Genomic DNA, 23,119 nt, shown 5'->3' with positions numbered 1-23,119 from the left:
GATTGTTTTCTGGGTAAATTAGTATCATACTTAGCAAAACCAAATATAATCTGTTTATGTTGTTTATTATCTGATGATGATGATGATGATAAAAATACTGTTGGCCTATTGAATGAATGTAATTAGACATACTGAATATACAGTAATGATGATAAAAAAACATTATTATTAATTCTTTCTCACTAATTTTTGTATTTGTTGTACTGTTAATCACAGCAGGAATACTTATAAACAATAGGTTCTTTATTTTAACCCTTTACATTATGGTTAAATTAGTTAAGTCATTTTACATTAACCAACAATGAACAGTTACATTTTGTAGAAATTAAAATTTAGTGTTGAAAATATAGCTGCTGTGACATGTAAAGTTATTGCTTTTTAATAATATCTTGGATACAAAAAGATATTCAAACAGTTAGGAGGTAGTTATCAGATGAGAATTTGATATCACACGCCAAAATTCATTCTGAGTTTACTGTAAATTAATTGATGCATCAATAAACTAGCTAGGATACTGTAATGCATGCTTTCAAACTTGGGTAATTGAAACCTTGATCATAACGGTGATCGATTTAGTGATAACATATTGGTATCAGACAGTTGGTGATTATTAAAATCAGAATATCAAAATATGTGTTTATTTATGTGAATGTATATTTAATTAGCTTGGGATTTATGAGACTATTAATGTTTAACTGCAATTGAATAAACAATTCTTGAATGAAATGTACAGTACTAAATCTAGTAAAATGTCGTTTTAATACATTTATATATTTATACCTGTATATGATTATATAATATACAATTAAAATAATAAAATAAAATATAATTAATATAATATATAGAATTAGAGAACATAATATTTTTCTTCGGCAGCACGGTGGTGCAGTGGGTAGCACTTTCACTTCAGAGCAAGAAGGTCGCTGGTTCAAGTCCCGGTTGGACCAGTTGGCATATCTGTGTGGAGTTTGCATGTTCTCCCCATGTTCGTGTGGGTTTCCTCTGGGTGCTCCTGTTTCCCCCACAAGTCCCAAGACATGCGCTAGGTGAATTGGGTTAGCTAAATTGTCCGTAGTGTGTGTAAGAGAGAATGAGTGTATGGGTGTTTCCCAGTGATGGGTTGCAGCTGGAAGAGTATCCGCTGTGTAGAACATATGCTGGATAAGTTGGCGGTTGATTCCGCTGTGGCGACCCCAGATTAATAAAGGTATTAAGCCGAAAATGAATGAATATTTTTCTTGCGATAATAAAGGCTGCTACACCTGAAAGCATATGAAAATACCACATTTTATAACATGTTTTCACTCCAGACTTACTTCATAACTGCAGTCAAGTATCGTCTTGTCATCTAAAAACTTGAGATGCAGTTGTCAGGAATGTATTTTTTGAAAGAGCGTCCTCCACCATTTTAACCTCAAATAAAACCACTGTCATGCCAACTTCATTCTTACTGCAAGCTTGCAATACTTGCCCTGCATCTGAGATCTTCTGATTGGTTCACTATTTGGAACTAACAGAGGTACAGCCTGTAAAAGTTGACATACATTATCATGATAATAGTATGTGCAATTTAAATTATGCAAAATATATTAAATCAGTTTTATCTGCCAAGCATTTGTGTGCTACATGCATTAGTTGTTTATCCAAATCTGACCAATCAGATAGGGGTTTTAATATCTTCATCCCCATTTCTCCAGTGAACCTACAGCTGAAAAAAGAAATGCTAATGCTGGGAGACAAGAGAGGAAAATGACAACCAATAAAAATCAGAATCAGGTTTTCAGTCATTTGTGGTGTTTTAAAGTCTAAATGTTTGACATTTTTTAAATTACCTCAGAAAAATATCTATTATCTGTTTGTTTTAGTATGATCTTAACTTAAATAATATATATTTAAAAATTTCTGATAGAATAGTATTTTTGAAAGTAAAAATGTAGGAAATATTGTTATCGCAACACTCAACAGCAATATCGCATATAGCATATTTTTCCAGTATTGTGCAGCACTAAACGCAAAACATTCTAAAGCATAGGATTGTATTCTAAGCAGCGTGTTTTTAATTAATTTACTATAAGGAAAATTCTAATAAAAAGATCTCAGAATAACCATATGTTTCCATAGTCGTGTGATTCTTAGTAAAGATGTATCAATGAAGCAGTTAAATCTTCTGTTTATTTGGCAACCGCTATAGGCATTTTCAGTTGTATTGGAGCATCTGTGCGAGATAGCGCCCTCTAGCCATCAGGTGGAGATTTACTTCTAATCACAAAACTGCTTCACTGACAAATTATGCAAGACTATCACAGCATGATTCATGATTGCAATTTTATTTCGATTTAGCATGCAGAACTAGTATACATATATTTTTGTTGTTCACAAATTTACTTTAAAGCCTCATGCGCACTCCAGGGTTGTTTATTAGATGTTTTTTGACATTCATGGCCAAGCGAATATTATATATATTTTTTAATTTACTGCTAATGAGCTGAATGAGCGTACTAAATCTCTCCCTTACATTAGATGGCACTTAATGAAAAACAGAAATTTCCTACTACACAAGGTGGTGCTTTTATACTTGCATGTTGCACGTAAGAAGTCACTCACACACTTTTACCTTGTATATTTATTGCATTTATTTTGTATTTATTGCATATTTATTGTGTATTTATTTATTGCATTTTTAATTCACACTTCTGGTTAACCACTGCCATTGCAGTGCTCAAACACCTAGTCAAAGGTTTGTAGGAAAAAGTTACAAGCTACAAGAAAGAAATGTAATGGCTGTGAAATGAAATTCACCATCATATCCTATTTGAGCTGCAATTTCTGTGTGCTCAGCCAGATCGAAAACACCACTAAGTCATATTTTACTGTATTTTCAGCAGCCCAAGAGATGTGAGCAAAAGTGCCAATCTTACTGGTCAGCTAGTTTTTAACAAGGTGTGTTAAACTCCCCAAAAATGAGCCCAGAACACTTTTATCCCTATCGTCAACAATAATTGCGAATGATAATTGTCAAGGTGTGCATGAGCCTTAAGGCCACATGCTCGCCAAAGCATTTTAAAAACTCTGTGTGAAATCAAAATTACAACAGAAAAATGATGGTTTTGGTAATCTTCTATTAAGGTAGAACCATTTGCTTTCATTTTGTGTCTTCGTTCTTCTCTGTTGACGTCCATTTGACAGCTTCAGTCACCGTATTCTTAACTACGCCTCTCTCACCTTTGTTATTAGGGAATGATTCTGAAAAAGAAAGCTCAGCCCCCTACTTAATATTATATTTCATTTGTAAGTACATCAACATACTGATATAAAAGTCTCAGCAACTTCCGGTTTATGTGGAAAATGGCAGCTCTTTTTAAAAAACATTCTTGAGATTGCTTCAGTGGCACAGCCTTTCGTTCTGTGCAGAGTGAGAGAGATTTCACATAATATGTATAAAACTAAAATGTTTGTACAATGTAGAGCAATATTATATCATTTAGGCCTGCTACAGTATCAGATTACCATAGGACAATAGCTGTGAATCACTTAATTTTATTATAAATTACAGAAAAAAGGTTGAAAAATTAGTTTAACTTTAGTGTTATTGTCTCAATAAAAAGATGTATTACAATTAATAAAAAGTCAGACAAAATAAGCAACTATATTTTGAAGTGTCCATGATAGCATGATTTCTGCAGTTTGTTCATATTTATTACTGCAGTATATTGTCTTATTAAAGACCACATCATGTCTAATGATTAAACCACTCAGTCACATGATCAAGTAAATAATGTTGCACAAATATTTACTTGTTCTAATGGTAATAAAAGATATGTGCTTTGTGTTTGTTTTTAGACAAGTGAAGTTGCCTGTTGTTTCCTGAGCCAGCTTTAGTCTACAGCATCTCCATTATACAGGTGAGACAAAGCCCTGATATACAGTAATAGAAATGCAGATTCAGAAGTGCACACAAATGCCTACAGGTTTTCTGATGTGTTTTGTCGACGTTTGACCACATGAGGGTGTCAGTGCATGCTTTCAGCTGTAGCCATCGCAAATACACAGGTCCACAGTTCAGTGTTGGTAATGGAGATGGATGAGGTCTTCTTGTGCTTCCAAGCTGATAATGTATAAACACAATTTTTATATAATTTATAGTGTAATAACTGATGTGTTTGCGCTTTTGGTAAAAAAAAGTGTTTGATTTGTCTTGAAACCAAGCAAGGAAAGCTACTATAATTTTTGGTTGTGTTTTTTGCTTGTGTGTGATGTCTTTGTTGTTTAGAATATGTCTTTATAGTTATTAGGTTTGTTTATTAGGACCATGGTCACATTTTCATGAGAATTCAGGATGTTTAAATATAAAGTGAAACACCAGAGCAGGTAGTTATTTCTTTTTTTTTTTTAGTTTTATACATGACAAATTTACACAAACAGAGGTTAAAACAACAGGCACGATAAGAGAAATACTAAAAGGGGAAAACTAAGAAAGAACATAAACGGATATAGATGTTATCATTCAGTATTTCTAACATTTTTGGGGAATTTAATGCAGGAAAAATAATAAATGTATTTCAAAAGGTGACTCATTTTAGTTTGGACAATTATAAATTTAAAGTTTAAAAGCTTGAAAATGGAGATATCTAAAATAAAGAGGTTTTCATTTGCATAAAGTGAAAGACTATGATTAAAATCTAGGAATCAAAATCTGAGTAAACTATGTAAAACAGTTTTAATATTATTTTAAAATATTTTATTAACATATTTTTTCATTTGTGTGCATAGGCTATGCATTTTGGTGTCTTTGTCAAATAAAATTTTAGAATAAAATTCACATTACATTGAACAGTTTACTTTAATGTTTGAAATAACTAAATATAAAAATATAGGGATTGGTATAGGTATAAATTATGGTCCATTAACATTTGTCATAACATAAATTAATGTAAAAATTAAATAACATATTTATTCTCACTTGTATTTTATGCAACTATAAAACATAGGGCATAGAACATTTTAATCGTGAAGCCAAGTTTAATCAGAATAACAATAATAACAATTTAAAAAGACAGCAAATTAGCATTTTGAACCCTAACTGTGATCTTTAATTAGTCTTTTAAGATGTAATCAATTTATTTTTCTAACATTGTTTGTTCTTTATATATGAAGGTAAAAATTCATTATAGTCATTGTTTGTTGCTCAGAATTTCTTTGAGGACATACGTACAAATGTACAAGAAAAAAATTAGGATGCATTATATTTCCATTGCGTCATAGATTCCTTGAAAAACAATTTTAGTCTATGACACATGACAAATTGGACCTACTATCTCTAAAGCAGAGATGCCCAAAGTAGGGCCAGCGGGCCTAAGTTGGCCTATTGTAACCTACCATCATAGCCCACCATCCCATCTGAGAGGAGAAGTGAATAGGATAGAGAGGGTTAGGCCGAATGCCTTTAACACAGAGATCGTCATTTTTAACTTTACGTAACCTTTTTTGTTTGTTTTATTGCTGAGCTACAAAAAAGCAAACTGAAATGAAATGTTTCAATTAAATGTTAGAAATGAAACAGATTTTTCAAAATGTAAATACTGTCACTTGACGGCTATGCAGGAGACATTGGCAAGCAAAACGGGGCAAAAACTAGTGTAATTCTGTTATAAATGAGATTGTTTTGTTTTTATTGTTCATTATTAAATGTAAAAAAAATTGTGTTAATATAAATCAATGTTTTCTAGCCATTTTTTAACATTATTAAATAAACTAGGAAATAACCCAACTAGCATATATTTACCTTCAGCCCACTAGCCTCAATCAAGTTTGGTTTGTGGCCCTTCATAAAAAAAGTTTGGCCACCCCTGCTCTAAAGCCTTAATGAATTTGTAAAATCTCAGTTAACCTAAATTCTTTGAAATACATTAATAGTGCATAAATACATCTACAGGGCACACTAGTTCTTTTACAGTAGTGCCATACATTTACTACACCACAGGGTGTCAGTACAGGACTGCACTGCAGACACTCCGCTTTTTGTTTTCCACTGTGTGTTTCCATCTCTAGTTTCAATCTGCTCAGTCTAGACGGGACGAAACCCCCGACCAGATTCCTCTTGCCTTGCATCAACCAACTGACTCACAGACTGTGGGGGGAAAGTATTGGGGTCTCGTTTGGAAAAAAACATGCTTTAGGGAAAACACCTTCTGAGACTGCAGTCTGAATCTGATACAAACACTCCGTCTGGTTTTATCACCAGATGACTTTAGGAGACAGACAGGAAATATACTGTAGTGACTGTGGTGATTTCTGTTTTTGCCATTTCCCTGTCAGTGACCGTGGACATGCACTACTCCCAGACTAAACAATAAATCGTTGGCAAATTCTGTATGTAACAGATTACTTTGCAAAATAACAGCTAGCATGTGACATTATTTGGCCCAATAAAACATGCAGCTCATATCAATTTTAGGACGAGATGCTTCATATTTACATTTTTATCATTAATATGTGCATTATCAGGTGACTGGGCTTCTCAAAGCACCTGTAAGACACTCACATGTTCCTCTCCATATGCACCAGACACTTTCTTATAAACACTCAATGATTCTGGGAAAACAAAGCAAACATAAAATAAAACATGCTAAGCTAACTTAGACATGTTATGGCATCTACACTCACTGGCCACTTTATTAGGTACACGTTAATAGTACTGGGTTAAATCCCCTTTTACCTTCAGAACTGCCTTAATCCTTTGTGGCATAGATTCAACAAGGTACTGGAAATATTCCTCAGAGATGTTGGTCCATATTGACATGATAGCATTACATAGATGCTGCAGATTTGACGGCTGCACATCCATGATCCGAATCTCCTGTTCCACCACATCTCAAAGGTGCTCTATTGGATTGAGATCCGCTAACTGTGGAGGCCTTTTGAGTACAGTGAACTCATTGTCATGTTCAAGAAACCAGTCTGAGATGATTCATGCTTTATAACAAGGTGCATCATCCTGCTGGAAGTAGCCATCAGAAGATGGGTGCACTGTGGTAATAAAGTGATGGACATAGTCGGCAACAATACGCAGGTAGGCTGTGGCGTTGACACAATGTTCAGTTGGTACTAATGGGCCCAAAGTGTGCCAAGAAAAATTTCCCCCACTCCATTACACCACCACCACCACCAGCCTGAAGTGTTGATACAAGGCAGGATGGATCCATGCTTTCATGTTGTTGATGCCAAATTCTGACCCTACCATCTGAATGTCTCAGCAGAATCGAGACTCATCAGACCAGGCAACAGTTTTCCAATCTTCTACTGTTCAATTTTGGTGAGCCTTGTAAGGAGTTACTCCTGCCTTTCTGTCAGCTTGAACTAGTCTGGCCATTCTACTCTGACCTCTGGGATCAACAAGGCATTTGCTTTCATAGAACTCTCTTTTTCAGACCATTCTATGTAAACCCTAGAGATGGTTGTGGGTGAAAATCCCAGTAGATTGTCCATGTCTACATGCCTAAATGCATTGAGTTGCTGCGATGTGATTGACTAAGTAGAAATTTGTGTAAATGAGCAGTTGGACAGATGTACCTAATAAAGTGGCTGGCGAGTGTACTGTATACATCTATCTCTCTGGTGATTTCAATTACGTAATTTTGGAGAAAAAAAAGCATCTGTTTAATGAATAAATGTAAAATTTGGGTCTTTTGGGGTTTTCTCAAAGAGTTATTTTAATTCTCACAGAAAGAAACATCTAAAATGCACCTTCTTAAAGCATATTAAGTTATCTTTACACATTTCAATTAAAATGCATATATTTAAAGGCAGTTTTCATCAAATTAGTTATATTTACAGATTTTTGTGCTAGACTTTTATGCAAATTTAATCAAATAGCTCATTTGCAAATTCAAACCACGTTTTAATACCCTTTTAATACAAAAAAAATGTTTGCAATTCTCAATGTAGTCAAGCACCTGGAAAAGTAGTGTCTGGTTATTTTTTAAAATTCTATTTATCAGCAGTGTCTTGAATGCAGATAATAAAAAGAGGCAGTGCTGAAAATAGCACCAGAACATGTGATATTATTTTTTTTCTTTTGTGTTTGTTTTTTGGCAGGCTGAAGAAGGTTGTTATTCAACAGATGCATGTGTGGTCAATAACCCACACTTAAGTTCTTTGCTTTGTCTGTGTTGTGAAAGAGATGAACATGTTATGAAAGGCTTCTCGAGAGAGAGAGAGACTCTTCTAAAAAAGTGCCAGGTCATGATGACTGTGCGAATTCGTGTGAGAGGGCTTTCAAAATATGAGTCAGCAGCTCAGCTCTTTTTCTCCCCCCTCCTCGTTACTTCGCAGTAGAGCGGATGAAAAATTTCGTCTAACTGACAATACACATCCTTTTCATATTCCTCAGGTACATGACAGGTGCCGGTAGTTGTTGCATAAACAATGTGTCCTTCCTAGCAGAGACGGCAGATCTCTTGGGATTCCACTCCTCTTGTAACAGCTTATATCACTTCCCTGAAGCTCCACATGGCAGGGATTATGTAGCAGCTTTTATGGTGTGCTATTCACCTTTTTTCCAACACCCCTTGATGCTTTGCTTGAATTATGAGAGTAACTTCAGTTCAACTGTAAGCAGTCAGTGAAGTATTTTAAAAACACAGGGAACAATAAAGTGGCATTTTTCTCCCCACAGTTCGTCCATCCAATATTAAGAGTAAACTTAAAGGGAGAGTTCACCCAAAACTGAAAATGTCTTGATCATTTATGCACCCTTCACCTGTTCAAAACCTGTTTGACTTTCTTTCTTCTGTTGAACGCAAAAGAAAATATTGTAAAGAACGCTGGAATGGACTTGCATGGGTTTTTCCTACTATGGAAGTGTAATGGTTACAGGTTTCCAGCTCTCTTAAAAATACATATTTTTTAGTATTGAACAGATTAAAGAAACCCACACGGTTAGACTTTGCTGCAGTTTTACAATTATTTACTGCAAAAAAACAAAAAAACAGTACTGTAATATGCACTGCTTTGTGGGTCATTTTAGCAGTAGCTTACTGCATATTAGGAATTTGTGGTATTCTACGGTAATCAAAGTAGTCAAGTACTGTTACTGTAGTTGAAGACAAAACTGAGACAGTTAAAGGTGAAGTATGTAATTTGACACCCAGTGATTGAACTAGGCATTACATGCATGGTTCAAAACACATGGCAGCACAGGTTGCCAGATTGACGACCCCAACAGGAGTGTGACTGATCATTGAGCCTAAAGACTGATTTAAGTCTTGTTCAAAATAAAAGCAACAGCACGCTATAGAAGGAATATTTTCCATTGTAAAAAGAGTTTTTGTACTAACCAACACCTGAAATATATATTTTACAAACAGCTTTTATTTCTTAAAGCTGAACAACAGGATAAACTAACAATGGTCATCTCAGGTACACATCAAGTGCTTTATTCAGTATTAAATGCTAACAATGTGAGACTGAATGTCATTTTACATAACATTTATTGCTATACTACTGAAAGCAGTGCAGATAGTTCACCTCAGATGTTGAAAATAAAATAAACTGTTTGAAGTTGAACTTTATAGCTGTGACTTGTGTGCAAACCAACACATATCAGTGATTCAGCATGTACATTTAATAATGTTAAGGTGTTTTAATATGTATTAACTAGATTGCGAACCTTACCATTTCGTTGGAGTGCAGTAGGTGCACTATTCTGTGCTTCTGAATGGCGGTATTGCAATTTCTGTCGTGTTACATCTGGTCCAAATTTCTTGTCACTGTGAATCTCGTCACATAGCATGTTGTTAGGATATAGAGTTACAATGTTACCTGCTCACCTGTTTGCATTTGTAATATTTATGTTATTTGTTCATTAATAACCTCACGTGGAACTCTGAATCTGCTTCGAAGATCAGAGCATACTAATGTTACTGTCCACCGGAGGTCGCATTTCAGTCACAGACGCATACTTTGAGAGCCTTTCTGACTGAATGAATGAAATATGTGGTTGTCCACCAAGGCAACCAGGTGTGCTGAAATATAATTGGCTAAACTGGCGTTGGGTGGGTTAAAGAGACCAAAACAAAGACAGACATTCCGGCATGTAACGCACATTTTCAAAGCAGAATATCTGACTTCAGCATTATTTTTCAGATAAACAAGAATGATCACATTGCGTATTTCCTAAATATCTACAAACATATTATGTTTTTTTTTATGTTTTAGAAGAGTCAAAACTTAAATGCACCACCTTTAATTAAAAAAATTGTCACTGTTTGGAATTTTCTTAAATTCAATGATAAGTACTATAAATGAAGGTTTTGTGCTTCTAGTGTAAAATGTAAATAAATTACATTAAAAGTATTTGTCATACTGTAAAATTTAAATGTGATAATGGGCATTTTATCATAAAAAAAGAAGTTGCGATAAGGCTATTTTACTGTAAAATGAAATTTCAGTATAGCCTTGCTACTGTAAAACACGTTTACAGGTAACAGTGCTGCCAGTAAGTTACTACAAAAACACAATAAAATGTCTACCAGTGCATAAAGGTTTGGAACAACTTAAGACTGAGTAAATCCTAATTTTTTGTGTGAACTAGCCCTTTAATAGAGTTAGCAAATGACATTAAGCAAACCATGAAAAACTCCCAACTTTCAAAACAAGTCTTTGTGCAGCAATAATATGGATAATTTGAATATTAATGCACTGTAGAGAATACAATAATCTGAAAACAGCTTCGCTAATGCACTTTAGCCACAGATGCACTTTTGATATAGATTCACAATAAAATACAGAGCATAACATTAGTTTTCTGATTGATGCCAAATGTACTTTACCACTCAGTTTTTCACTATGGACTATTTATAGCACAGCCTTATCATTGAAAGTGATTTTCTTCATTTCTTTTAAATGAAATTTCTCAAACCAGATGCACAACCCATGATCTGAATATTATTACTTGCATAAAAGTGCTGGAGATTCAAGCAACAAAAACAAGAACTAATAGTGTGATTTGAGAGCGTGTGGTTATTTTCACCATCTCCTCGGTGTTCAAAAATCCCTATTCAGTTGGACTGTTGGCCGCATTCCTGCCGCTCTTTACTGGCTTTCGGGGGGGTTTTTTTGTCATTGAGAGAGGAATGTCACGTGGGAGAATGTGAGTAACGGTTGCTGATGCAAGGCCTCCTCCTCCTGTGCTCACACACTCCCCAGCATATAGATCAGCTCCCACTCTCACCTACATGTGCGGAGGGTGTGTGTGCGTGTGTATGTGTGTGTGTGGCCCACTCTAGCGCATGCATCGCAGCTGGGGACTTAGTGCATTGCGCATAGGCTTCTTGCACACTAACGCCTCCATCCCTCCTCTGCCTCCTCCACCTGTATGTTTTATTTAATGCCGTAGCAGTAGGTTATATATGTTTTATTGCACGTTTGCACAACTCTGAACTCTTGCATTATTATATTGACAGTAATATAATTCAGTGTTCTAGTATGTCTTTGCTTCTAAGATAAATTTATGCATTTGATCCATTACGGTGTTATGCAAGCCTTTCAGGGTCTTTTATCTCTTTTTTTTGCAGTTGTGATGGTTGTGTTCAAATTCTTTTAGGAAGATGACTCTTTGCAAATACAGAAGAGGATCTTAGATTTATAATTTGGTGTCAAAACAGTGTTTTAACATGTTTCCATCATAGAAATGCCAAGGCATTGCAATACCAACTGACAAACTTTAATGCATTTAGTGCATTTTATAAAAAGTGAATTAACAAAGTAATCATCATCATCCATAATAATTATTTATAATAATAATAATAATAATAATAATAATAATAATAATAATTCTATAACATTACAGTGGATATTAATCAAAAAAAACTTTTTTACAGGACTTTTTTTTTTTTATTTCAAGAAACAATTGTTTAATAATGGAAATTGAGATGATGATAAAATATTCTTAAAGATGTAATATGTAGCATAAAATAATGATAATATAATACAATTTGCAATAATAGTGGCACAGTGGGTAGCAATGTCACCTCACAGCAAGAAGGTAGCTGGTTCGAGTCCCAGCTGGGTCAGTTGTCATTTCTGTGTGGAGTTTGCATGTTCTCTCCATGTTGGCGTGGGTTTCCTATAGGTGCACCGGTTTCCCCCATAGTCCAAAGACATGCGGTATAGAATGAGCCGCCAACTTATCCAGCATATGCTTTATGCAGCGGATGCCCTTCCAGCTGCAGCCCAGCACTGGGAAACACCCATACACTCTCGCATTCACACACATACACTATGGACAATTTAGCTTATTCGATTCACCTAGCGCATGTCTTTGGACTGTGGGGGAAATCGGAGCACCTGGAGGAAACCCACACAAACTTGGGGAGAACATGCAAACTCCACACAGAAATTCCAACTGACCCAGCCAAGGCTCCAGCAACCTTCTTGCTGCGAGGCGATCGTGCTACCTACTGCACCACCGCGACACACTTTACTGGAATTTGCTAGTAAATTACTTCTGTTATGTTTCACTGCAAGCAGTACGTTATCGTATTCTGATGAAGCGTTAAAGCAAGTATTTTTTCTAATGTAGTCATTACATGCTTCAGCTCTGTTTGCATTGCTTAACTCATTTGCATGGACGTTTTCATCCAGGTCTGAACAGCACTGATAGTTACACATGTTTTGAATGGCTGAAAGTTCCAATGAACAACTGAAGCGCGGCAGGAATGTCGTTGCTCTTAATGGAATTTGAATGATTCTTCTTGGGAAAACTAAAGCTCAGCCAGTTTTTTCAGTCTAAATTTGCACACTGATATGATTTGTTCAGGAAGTGCTTTTTTCCCCCTGTTCAAAGTTTTGATTACATCAGGAACATAACAAACTGTGTTCATCCTTCTGTTCTCTGCATGTTCTGGCTGATTTGATAGCAGCAGAATCAGCATTCTGAGTGTCTTGTCTTGGCGAACTGGCCGTAAGCAACTGTTTGTCCTTCTGTCTAAACCTGTATGTTAGTAAAGCACAAACGAAGTCAAAGTTCAGAGTATTCATGTTGTTATCTCTTATCTTTCCCAGAAAGCAGCTGTAGATTGCGTACAGTAAGTCAGATTTTTCCAAAAATAGCTGGTTGTTATTGTTTTAGTCTGTCCTTCAGAACAAAAGATCATTTGGGTTTCAGTTTTAATAATAACCCTTCAAAGGGCACTCGTTGAAAATGGAAATACTCATTGGAAAAATGTTACTTAGTGAACTTTTATCATTTAAAACAATTATGTTTTAAACAATGTCAATGAAGTTGCCATATATGGTTTTTAATAAGGATTATATAGTAATAATAAATTAATATATAGATAATAATTTAAGATTATAGAATAATTTAAGCTGAAAATATAATAAGGGTACTTTTATTTAAAATAAAACTTTACACTTGTTTGCATGAAAGGTATATTAAATGTTTTTATTGATATTTTTAGTGCATTGGAGCAAAGTTATTCATGTTAGCATTACGATGCATTGGAAAATCTGTATATCAGTGTAGAGTCTGACATTAAAATCTGACATTGCGATATTTTATTTTTCTGCGATATATATTGTGATATACTGTATCTACAGTTTCACCAAATGATTGAATAGCACTACTTGGAAATAATTGATAGTCACGCTTTATTTTAACATTTTCTTCTCACTATTAGCAAACCATTAACTATGACTTTTACTTCGATAATCTTCAATAATTTGCTCTATATTACTAGATATTAAGGTAGTATAGGGATTGAGTTAGGTATGTAGAATAATACCATGCAGTATATTTAGTTTCTAAGTACTAATAAGCAGCCAATATCTCATCAACATGCATGGTAATGAGCAATTAATTAATAGTGAGCATTGGTCCCTTAAGTTACCAAATGTATTATCTTAGATTGATTGGGATGGTTCTGTAGAGAAGCAAATGATGCATAAAATGTAATAAATTAAAAGCATAGATAAATACAATAAAGCAAAGATGAAAGTGAAAGAAGCAGTGCATCCTTTGGGGTTTTGTTTATATATAAATATAAAAATTATACTGTAAAGTTTTTATTGAAAAAATAATGCAAGAAAACTGTTCTTTATTAAACTTTCGATTGGCATAGAGTCTTGTGCCTGAATACTTGAATCTCTCTTAGGCCTTAAAAACATGGATGGTTGAACTCTGCGGTGACTCTACAAATCTTGTGTTCTGAACTGTGACTTGTTCCAATATAATCCTAACTCAACACTGCATATCTTTGCGATGTGACTATTGCAGGTGCATACAGTACATTGCGAAATCGATGCTAAAACGATACATTGTGCAGCCGTAGTGTAGAGTATGCACTTTTTATGCTAATGCAAGCAGCATAATGCAAATTTCATCATCATCGTCATTCAGAATTGTGTAATTGCTCAAAATGCACTTTCAGCTCACACATGTTCTCTTAATAGTTTTTTATTTTGTACTATTTTGTCCGCAACACTGAACATTGACAAACTACAAAGTGCAACGAATAAGAGCAAAGATATCTTTGTTACTCGCAAATGTTTGCAAATAAAGAAAAGGCACGGATGCTGGGCAAAGATTAATATTTGTAATGTGCGTAAAATTAAGTAAACTTTAAAATGCTGTGAATGCATTTGTAAAAAATAAATAAATAAATAAATTACATATATAGTTGGTCAGAATTACTGTTTATTTTTTCCCCAATTTCTGTTTAACAGAGAGAAGATTTTTTTCAACACATTTCTAACCATAATAGTTTTAATAACTCATTTCTAATAACTGATTTATTTTATCTTTGTCATGATGACAGTAAATAATATTTGACTAGATATTTTTCAAGACACTTCTATACAGCTTAAAGTGACATTTAAAGGCTTAACTAGGTTAATTAGGTTAACTAGGCAGGTTAGGGTAATTAGGCAAGTTATTGTATAATGATGGTGTGTTCTGTAGACTATCGAAAAAATATAGCTTAAAGGGGCTAATAATTTTGACCTTAAAATGGATTTTAAAAAATAAAAACTGTATTTATTCTTGCCAAAATAAAAAAATAAGACTTTCTCCAGAAGAAAAAATATTATCAAACATACTGTGAAAATTACCTTGCTCTTAAACATCATTTGGGAAATATTTAAAAAAGAAAAAAAAAAAAAGGGGGGGCTAATTATTCTGACTTCAACTGTACTTAGTTTCTATCATTCTATTCTATTGTCTAGCACTGCAAAGCTTAAGTAATTTTAACCTGTAATGTATTTTTTAAATTATGCTTGTCAATAAGTGGTAGTCATTAAAAGTGATGCAAATCAATGCGAAAAACAAGTGCAAATATGAAGCATTCAGAAAATGACATTGAAAATTCCAGGCTAATCATGCAGTTAGACGTATTGTCTTTGCTAACTCGTGACCACTGGCACCCGAGACTCAACTTTGACCTGAGTCTAGCACAAGTTGACCCTTCCCAGGATGGGGGGATCCAGGCCGTAGTCTCGGGATCGGGGTGCTACAGCTGACACCTGGCTGTTTTTCCACCAGCGCAACAAAAAGCTTTTCAGTCCTGCAACTCCAACACTTGAAACAACAAACTATCCCGTGTGGCCTTCTTATATGAAGTGAATCATTTTGTTGCATTTTTCCAGTACCCTCAAAGGCTTGGCAGATATTTAGGTAATTTAGCCTTGGCGTAGACTCGGCCGTCTGCCGTTGTTGGTGATAAATAGAGTTTTCCCTCTCATACTTAAGCAAGTAGGTTAAGCTCCCGGAGTGCTGACCTAATTTTAGGGCCTTTCCACGCTCCATAAACATCCTCACCGTGGGGAAGGATTGAGAGAAGAGGTGTGGCTTCCCAAAACCAAGACCTGTCCTGCAAACCAGGGCCAAAGGTTCAGCACTCATACATAAAGGCTCAGGTGAAACCAGTTTCTGGGCCAGCACATATGATACAGCATTTTTCCCTTTGATGTTGTGTTCTCGTTCTTTTTAAATGAATAGGATTTCCAATTTAATTTATTTGCGTTTTTGCAGGGTGTCTGCGGTGTCTTAAAAAGTCTAAAAATGTATTGTTTGAAAAATCAAAATTTTAGGTCCTAAAAAGACTTAGATTTACTAAAACATTGTGTTTTAGGTCTTAAATCTTTTTTAAACAGGTCTTAATTTTCCTTTGTTCATGTATTGCTGCCCAAATTGGCCAAAACCCTTACAATCAACAACAATTCGGCTCAATAAAACTTTATATTAATAATTTTTAACTCCATTTATTATACTGGTTTAGTTTAGTTTATTTGTTTACAGGGTCAATGCACATTAATAAACATTACTGTAAAATGTGCCAGAATTAGCCAAGAATGGCTATTTTTCATCTGTACTTATTTTTCTTACAATAACATTTGTTAAAAAAAGTGCTTTCTATTTACTGCTGGACAGATTGTTTTAGATTTAGTTTATAAAGTTTTAAAGAACGTTTATGTTGGAAAAAAAAGTGTATGGATACAAGTAAAGCTTGCTTGTTTTTACACAATATTTAAAATATTTTGCTAAGAAATAACTAAAATATTTAAAAAAATGAATTGTTCATTTATTATTGTACTATTAAATGTATTAAAAATATATATATTTTTGATAGGGCAAACAAAATTTTCCATCTGGGCCATTTGGAAAATTCCTAAAATTTCATTCATAATGGTGTTAAAAATGTCTTAAATTTAACTTTAATAAAGCAGAAAGCCTGATTTTAAAATTTAATCAATGCATTATTTAAATGTAAAATCTCAAAATAATAAATGTAATAAGCAATAGTACTAGTAATATTTTAAAACATTTTATTATTTTTTTTAATACAAATAAGAATGACGTAAGGCTGACATTTAAGTAAAATGAACTTTTTAAATAATTGTAAAAATACTTTTTTAAAAAGTTTTTTATTGTAATAAATAAAACTTTTAGAATACTTTAAATTCTCTGCGTATTAAAAAAATAATTTGTAGTGTTATTTGTGCCATCTTAATTTGATCAGTGCAAAACATAGTCATGTGAGAAAAAGGACAAGTCAGCATTATGCATTTTAAAATAATAATAATTATTATAATTTTATGATAATAATTATGATAAAACAACAACAACGACAACAACATTCTTGACACTTGATCAGGGTTTTACACATATAGGAAGAGGCTCAAAGACAGATTCTCATTTGTTTAATTACTTCAGGTGAAGGAAATGCATGCAAACAGTGTGTTGTAATTTTGTTATTATTTATATGTATTTTTTCCTGATCGCATTCATTTCTGTGAGGCAATAGCTTTGTAACAACAACACAAAATTACTTTGCACCTATTCACCTGTCCTGCTAACATCTAATTGGTTCATCCCAGCAGAGTTCCTTCCAGTTCTTTACATGTAAACATTTCTTGTTTCCTGTTTCTGTGGTAAACAAAACTTAATATTTAACTTAAAATAACATAAATATTTTTGCTGCAGTTTTCAGCTAAAAAAAACAGGAATGGCAGTAAAACAGTAAGGCAGTGGTTACTTGAACAATACTGTTGAAACTCAAAACACATTTACCATAGTGAATAATTGTAGATGAGTATATTTTTACATTTGTCATTTTTACATATATCCTCTATATATTGTATTGCTTTTTCAGCATAGTAAACTTACTTGCTAGCTGACCTGGTACAGTGTTGCAGTTAATCTTAAGTAAAATCACATTGGCAGATTATTTAGCTTGTTTTAATGTAAAACCCACTTAATTTTAACTTCCTATTTCCTAGAACAAGACGTTATTTTTTTCCTGTCTAGAAAATGCTTATTGATTTATGAGTTTGTAGATATTGGGACTAGAAACAAGGCAAAAAATCAAAGAAAAGCATGTTTTGCAGTGTACGTCTGCAATACTGCAAACATAATAAACATATTATAAGCATTGATAAATACAGTAGAGCAAAAGACACAAGTGAAATAAAATCAAAACAAAGTGTTATTTTATGTTGTAACAGTAATGTGGTACAGAAACTAAATAATCAATTGCAAAAAAAAAAAAAAACGACTTTGTATAAATAATTAAATACAATGAATCTTTGTTAATCTACAAATGCTACAATTTGTTGTGCCTAAATGCTTTTAAACTAGCTTTAAATGCTTGCCTGCAAATGCTTTTAACAGGCTTTCAAAACATGCAAATAATAATCTTTGCAATGACTCCACAAACAATCCATTTTAAAGGGTATCTACTTAGCAAAAATCACTTTGGTTTATGCACAGTTAATCTGGGCTCGCCACAGCGGAATAAACCGCCAACTTATCCAGCACATGCTTTATACAGCGGATGCCCTTCCAGCTGCAACCCTTCACTGGGAAACATACACACTCATTCACACACATACACTACAGACAATTTTCGCTTACCCAATTCACCTATACCGCATGTCTTTGGACTTGTGGGGGAAACCGGAGCACCCGGAGGAAACCCATGCGAACACAGGGAAAACATGCAAACTCCACACAGAAGACAAGGCCTTTAGTCGTATATAATAATCTACTTGCGTCTTAGTATATGTAGACGAAATGCAATGTGCGCAGTCATGTCATCTTGCCTTTGGAGGAGAGAGACTGCCCTTTTGGAATGCTGCCATCAAGGATGGTCATCACTTCTTTCTCGTATATAACATTTAAAAAATTCTGACCTCATCGTCCACCCAAACATACCTGTCACTTTCTGCCATTTTTGCTATGACATGATATGTTGAAGCAAAATCACATGACTTTTTTTATGTGTGTGTTGTAATTTATTTGGTAAATGCATTTCCATTGTAGTTTGATCATGTATCGTAGCCACTTCTTAATCATTTAATACCTTACATTTATATAGAGCTTTTCTGGCCACTCAAAACACTTTACACATTTTTGGGGGGAATCTCCTCATCCACCACCAGTGTGCAGCATCCACCTGGATGATGTGACGGCAGCCATACTGTGCCAGACCGCACACCAGCTGATTGGTGGAGAGGAGACAGAGTGATGAAGCCAATTATGATATGGGGATGGTTAGGAGGCCAGTGGGCAAATTTAGCAAATATACGGGAGTTAAAACCCTACTTATATTCGAAGGACATCCTGGGATTTTTAATGAAAACATCTCATCTGAAAGACGGCACTCACCGAGCAGTATTGAGTCCCCATCAATACTGGGGCGTTAGGACCCGCAGATTGAGGGCTGTCCACACTAACATCACTTTTGGCAGCAACATGGCTTTCTCATGTGGTCTCTCATCCAGGCTCAACCCCGCTTAGCTTCAGTGGGCAACCATGTGAGAGCTAGCTGCCAGCTAGCTTTTTTAGCTTTTTAAAATTTTCATTTCCCATAGAGATAACGTTAGTCCTGTCTTAAATTTGCTGATGCACAGGTGTTTGTAGCTCCGCCCTATTTTGTGAAAAAAAAAAGGGCTGGGAACACAATCTCATTTGAATTTAAAGAGACACAGTCACCTAAATGGAAACAATATGGATTAAAATCTAGAAGGGGAAGTTTCAAAGATTAAAAAATATATATTTGTGGTGTATTTAAAGATAAATCTTCGTATACACACTCACACTAGGGTGATCAGAGACTTATTTTACATTCAGTAAAAATAACATAATAGGTCCCTTTTAAACTATGATGTCTGCTCAACTATAATCCTGACTCCAAATTTAATAGACTATTGTGAATATTCATACTGCGATGTCGATGCTGAAACGATACTGTGCAGCCCTAGATTGCATAGACTGGATGGAGACTTCTACTAATGAAAATTTCTTCACAAAGACAATGTGTGGACTGCTGAAGTTTATTTTAGGCTTTGCACTTTCTGCTGTGAGGGTGGCTTGTTTGAGAAAGCAGGAGTGCGGTTTGACACCTGTGCAGCTGATATCTGCAACAGCTCCTCTCAGCAGGAGTCTAATGGGAGACCAGGTCAGAAATCCTCAGCCATGCATGAGAACCGCCTGCCTTGCGCAGTTTCAGGACAGAGGTGTGAAACGCCCTGCCGTATATCTCTTTAACGCCCTGCTGTTTTAGGTGACACAGACCGACTCTGAACATTCCAACTCATTCTTTCTCTCTCTCTCTCTCTCTATCCCCCTTGGCCAGCATTTATAAAACTGTGTGACATTAGTGAATGACCACTTTAGTAAAGCCTCCACCATTCCTGCCATAGTAATTATCAAGATTCGTCTCCATTACAAGTCATGTGCAATTGATTCCATGTGCTTCTGTCAGGAAAGCTCCCTCTCATACAATAATGACTTGTTGTACCTAAGGGAAGGTATTTTAATCATTGTGTGACTCCACAGAATTTACACAAATTTGTTTTAGTTTTAAAACGCATAAGTTTTGCTAAGGTTACGCCATATGTCCACACTACGCTGGAGTTTTCGAGTGCCGAAAACGGAGCATTTTGAAAATGCTGGAGAGGTCATTTTCAATACAATACAATAAAATGAAAACATGATTTAAGGAACTGCCTATTTTTATTTTGATTATTAGCAACTTAACAGACAGTTGAAATGTTGAGGCGTCGTGTAGCTGCATATTTATATGAGCGTCATCTTCATTGTAGGCCTGTGCCTATTTATAACAAAACAGAGCCTATAACATTACTGCCTCCTTTAATTTTCATTGAAAGTACTAAACATACTGTCTCTTTCACTGAATATCAGTTTTAATAATCAATAATGGCCATTATAAAAGCATAACGTACAATAAGTTATAGGAGTAACATAATAGAAAAAAAGGCAAGCAATCAGCCAAATGTGCAGAATCAGTGTATGTGGTCACATTAGTTATTAACTTATCTTTGCACTCAGCCAAAACACCTTGCCTGAGAACAAGTAATCGATTCAAATGACCAAAGTTGGGGAATATGTCGTTAGATAATAGACAACAAGATGAATTAAATATCACATTGAACAGATATAGTGAGATTGGATCCAGCGGTAGATCCTTGATGAACAGTCCGACGAGCACAGCTCTCATCTGGGTAGATATGCTGCAGTTCATGCCAGAGTGTGTTTGTGTGTGGTCACGGGATGTGCGTTTCCAGCGGTGTAATGTGGACGGAGAGTTGTTCAGAAATGCTGGGTGACCCGCTAGTGTGGACGCGGATCGTTTTCATTCTAAAACACCGTTTTAAAACTAAAACGTACTAGTGTAAATGTGGCCTAAGTGTGGAAACTGCACCGTTTGTTGGTCTTTGTATGTATGGACGAGATGGATGCTTTTTGGAAAGTGTACATTGAGCTCTGTGGAGGTCAGAGAAGGTTTATGTAAATGAGCTCAATTATAGTAATATCATAGCAATTTTTTGTGATTTGTTAATTTGAGTCTATTTTTATCGTTTTTATTTGTCGTTTCTACATAGTTTACAATTATTTATATTTTAGGTTTTGTTTAGTATTTCAACATGGGCATTAACTGAAAAAATATTTTCTTTTTAAATTTTTGTTTGAATTTCAATTAACATTTTTAAAGAAATTAAAGATGATACTGTATGTTGAATTTGATGGTTGTCTCTCACATTGTCCCACAACCACATTACAATAGTGTACAGTAGATTAGTGTACAATGTTTTATATTTATTTTATAGTTATTCGACAAATTAGATTTGTTTATATTGAAGTAACGCAACAGTTATTTTGCCTGGTAATTAGGTACTTTTATAATTATGTAACTCACCTACTAACTTAGAAACGATTTGACTCAGAATTTGAATCGTTTTTTTAATGCCAAGTGTGCTTAAACACACAAGGAAATTGTTTTGGCTACAGAAGCTTCCAGTGTATATGAAGTGTCAAGTGACAACACAAAATAAATTGTGAGAAGTAACTATAACTAATTACTCTTTTAAAGGAACGTTTACAACATTGTACAGAATACACGGTTAGATATACATTTGAAGGCAAAGTTATTAGCCATTATTCTTTTTCAGATATTTTCTAAATGATGTTTAATATTGCATGGATGATTTTTTTTTCTGAGGTACCTGCTGTAGATGCAGAAGGATTCCTAATAATATCAGTGCTCTGATCTTGCTATCATCAGCGGTTTCCAAGAATAATTTACCCATAGTTGCTCTTGCAGTTGCTGCTTGTGGCAAAGAATCATTGATGTTTATTTCACTTCACAATATTTCCTATTCTATTTTTCTCCATCTAGTTTTCTTTATCATTTTGTATGCATAGATACTGGAAACTGCACGATATTGGAAAAATCTAACATTGCAATACTTTGTTACTCTGCAATTCATTCATTCATTCATTCATTCATTTATTCATTCGCTTTCCTTCGGCTCAGTCCCTTTATTCATCAGGGGTTGCCACAGTGGAATAAACCACTAATTTATCCAGCATATGTTTTATACAGCGGATGCCCTTCCAGCTGCAAGTACTTGGAAAGTTATTCTGCAATATATATTGCTATTTGAATTTCACCAGATGACTTGAATGTCTGTTTGGAAAAAAATTATAATTAGAGGTTGATTTTGATGATTCTGCAAGGGAGTGCATCTGCACAAAATATAATAAACAATCTACAAACAAAGATAACTGCAATAATGAAATATACAAATGAAATAAACAAGGTTTTACTGTTTTCGAAAGAGTTTATCAGTATTTACTGTAGGTAAACAGTAATTAAATACTCAAATTTACAGTAACACTGCATAGTCTTCGTTGTGTAAATATTTCAATAAAACTAATGATTACATAAGGTTATACATAGCTACAAACAGTACAATTTCTTTTTTTTTTTTTTTACACTTTCTTGCCTGAATACTTTAAAATCCTCATACTGTCACTGGCCTCAAAAACACATGCAAACAAGAAAGTATAATCCAGACTCAACATTGCATATCCTACACTGTGACTATTGTGAATGATCACATTGCAATATCGATGCTCAAATGATATGTATTGTGCTGCCCTAATATACACATGTGCTTATACTGTCTGCACTGTATATGTATATCAAAATCCTCTATTTATTTTATTCAGTTGGGATTTGTGGACTCTACTGTCATCGAATTGGCACAAGTTTGCAAGTTATGAATCATCACTCAATTTTCTTAAATATCATCAGTA

The 23,119-nt window shown here is 34.5% G+C and overlaps 1 protein-coding gene across 1 annotated transcript in view; it reads left to right on the top strand.

Annotated features, from left to right (window-relative positions):
* Positions 1–23,119, top strand: part of LOC130245607 (guanine nucleotide-binding protein G(I)/G(S)/G(O) subunit gamma-7) — a 53,736-nt gene that overhangs the window by 7,496 nt on the left and 23,121 nt on the right. The window contains exon 2 of the mRNA XM_056478362.1: positions 3,841–3,902. The gene's annotated coding sequence lies outside the window, so the exon portion shown is untranslated. The remainder of the gene's footprint in view (positions 1–3,840; positions 3,903–23,119) is intronic.

Source organism: Danio aesculapii, chromosome 2 (assembly GCF_903798145.1).
Source record: "Danio aesculapii chromosome 2, fDanAes4.1, whole genome shotgun sequence".
Taxonomy (NCBI): domain Eukaryota; kingdom Metazoa; phylum Chordata; class Actinopteri; order Cypriniformes; family Danionidae; genus Danio; species Danio aesculapii.
The sequence above is the reverse complement of the archived record's forward strand: the minus strand, read 5'-3'. Positions and strand labels throughout refer to the sequence as shown.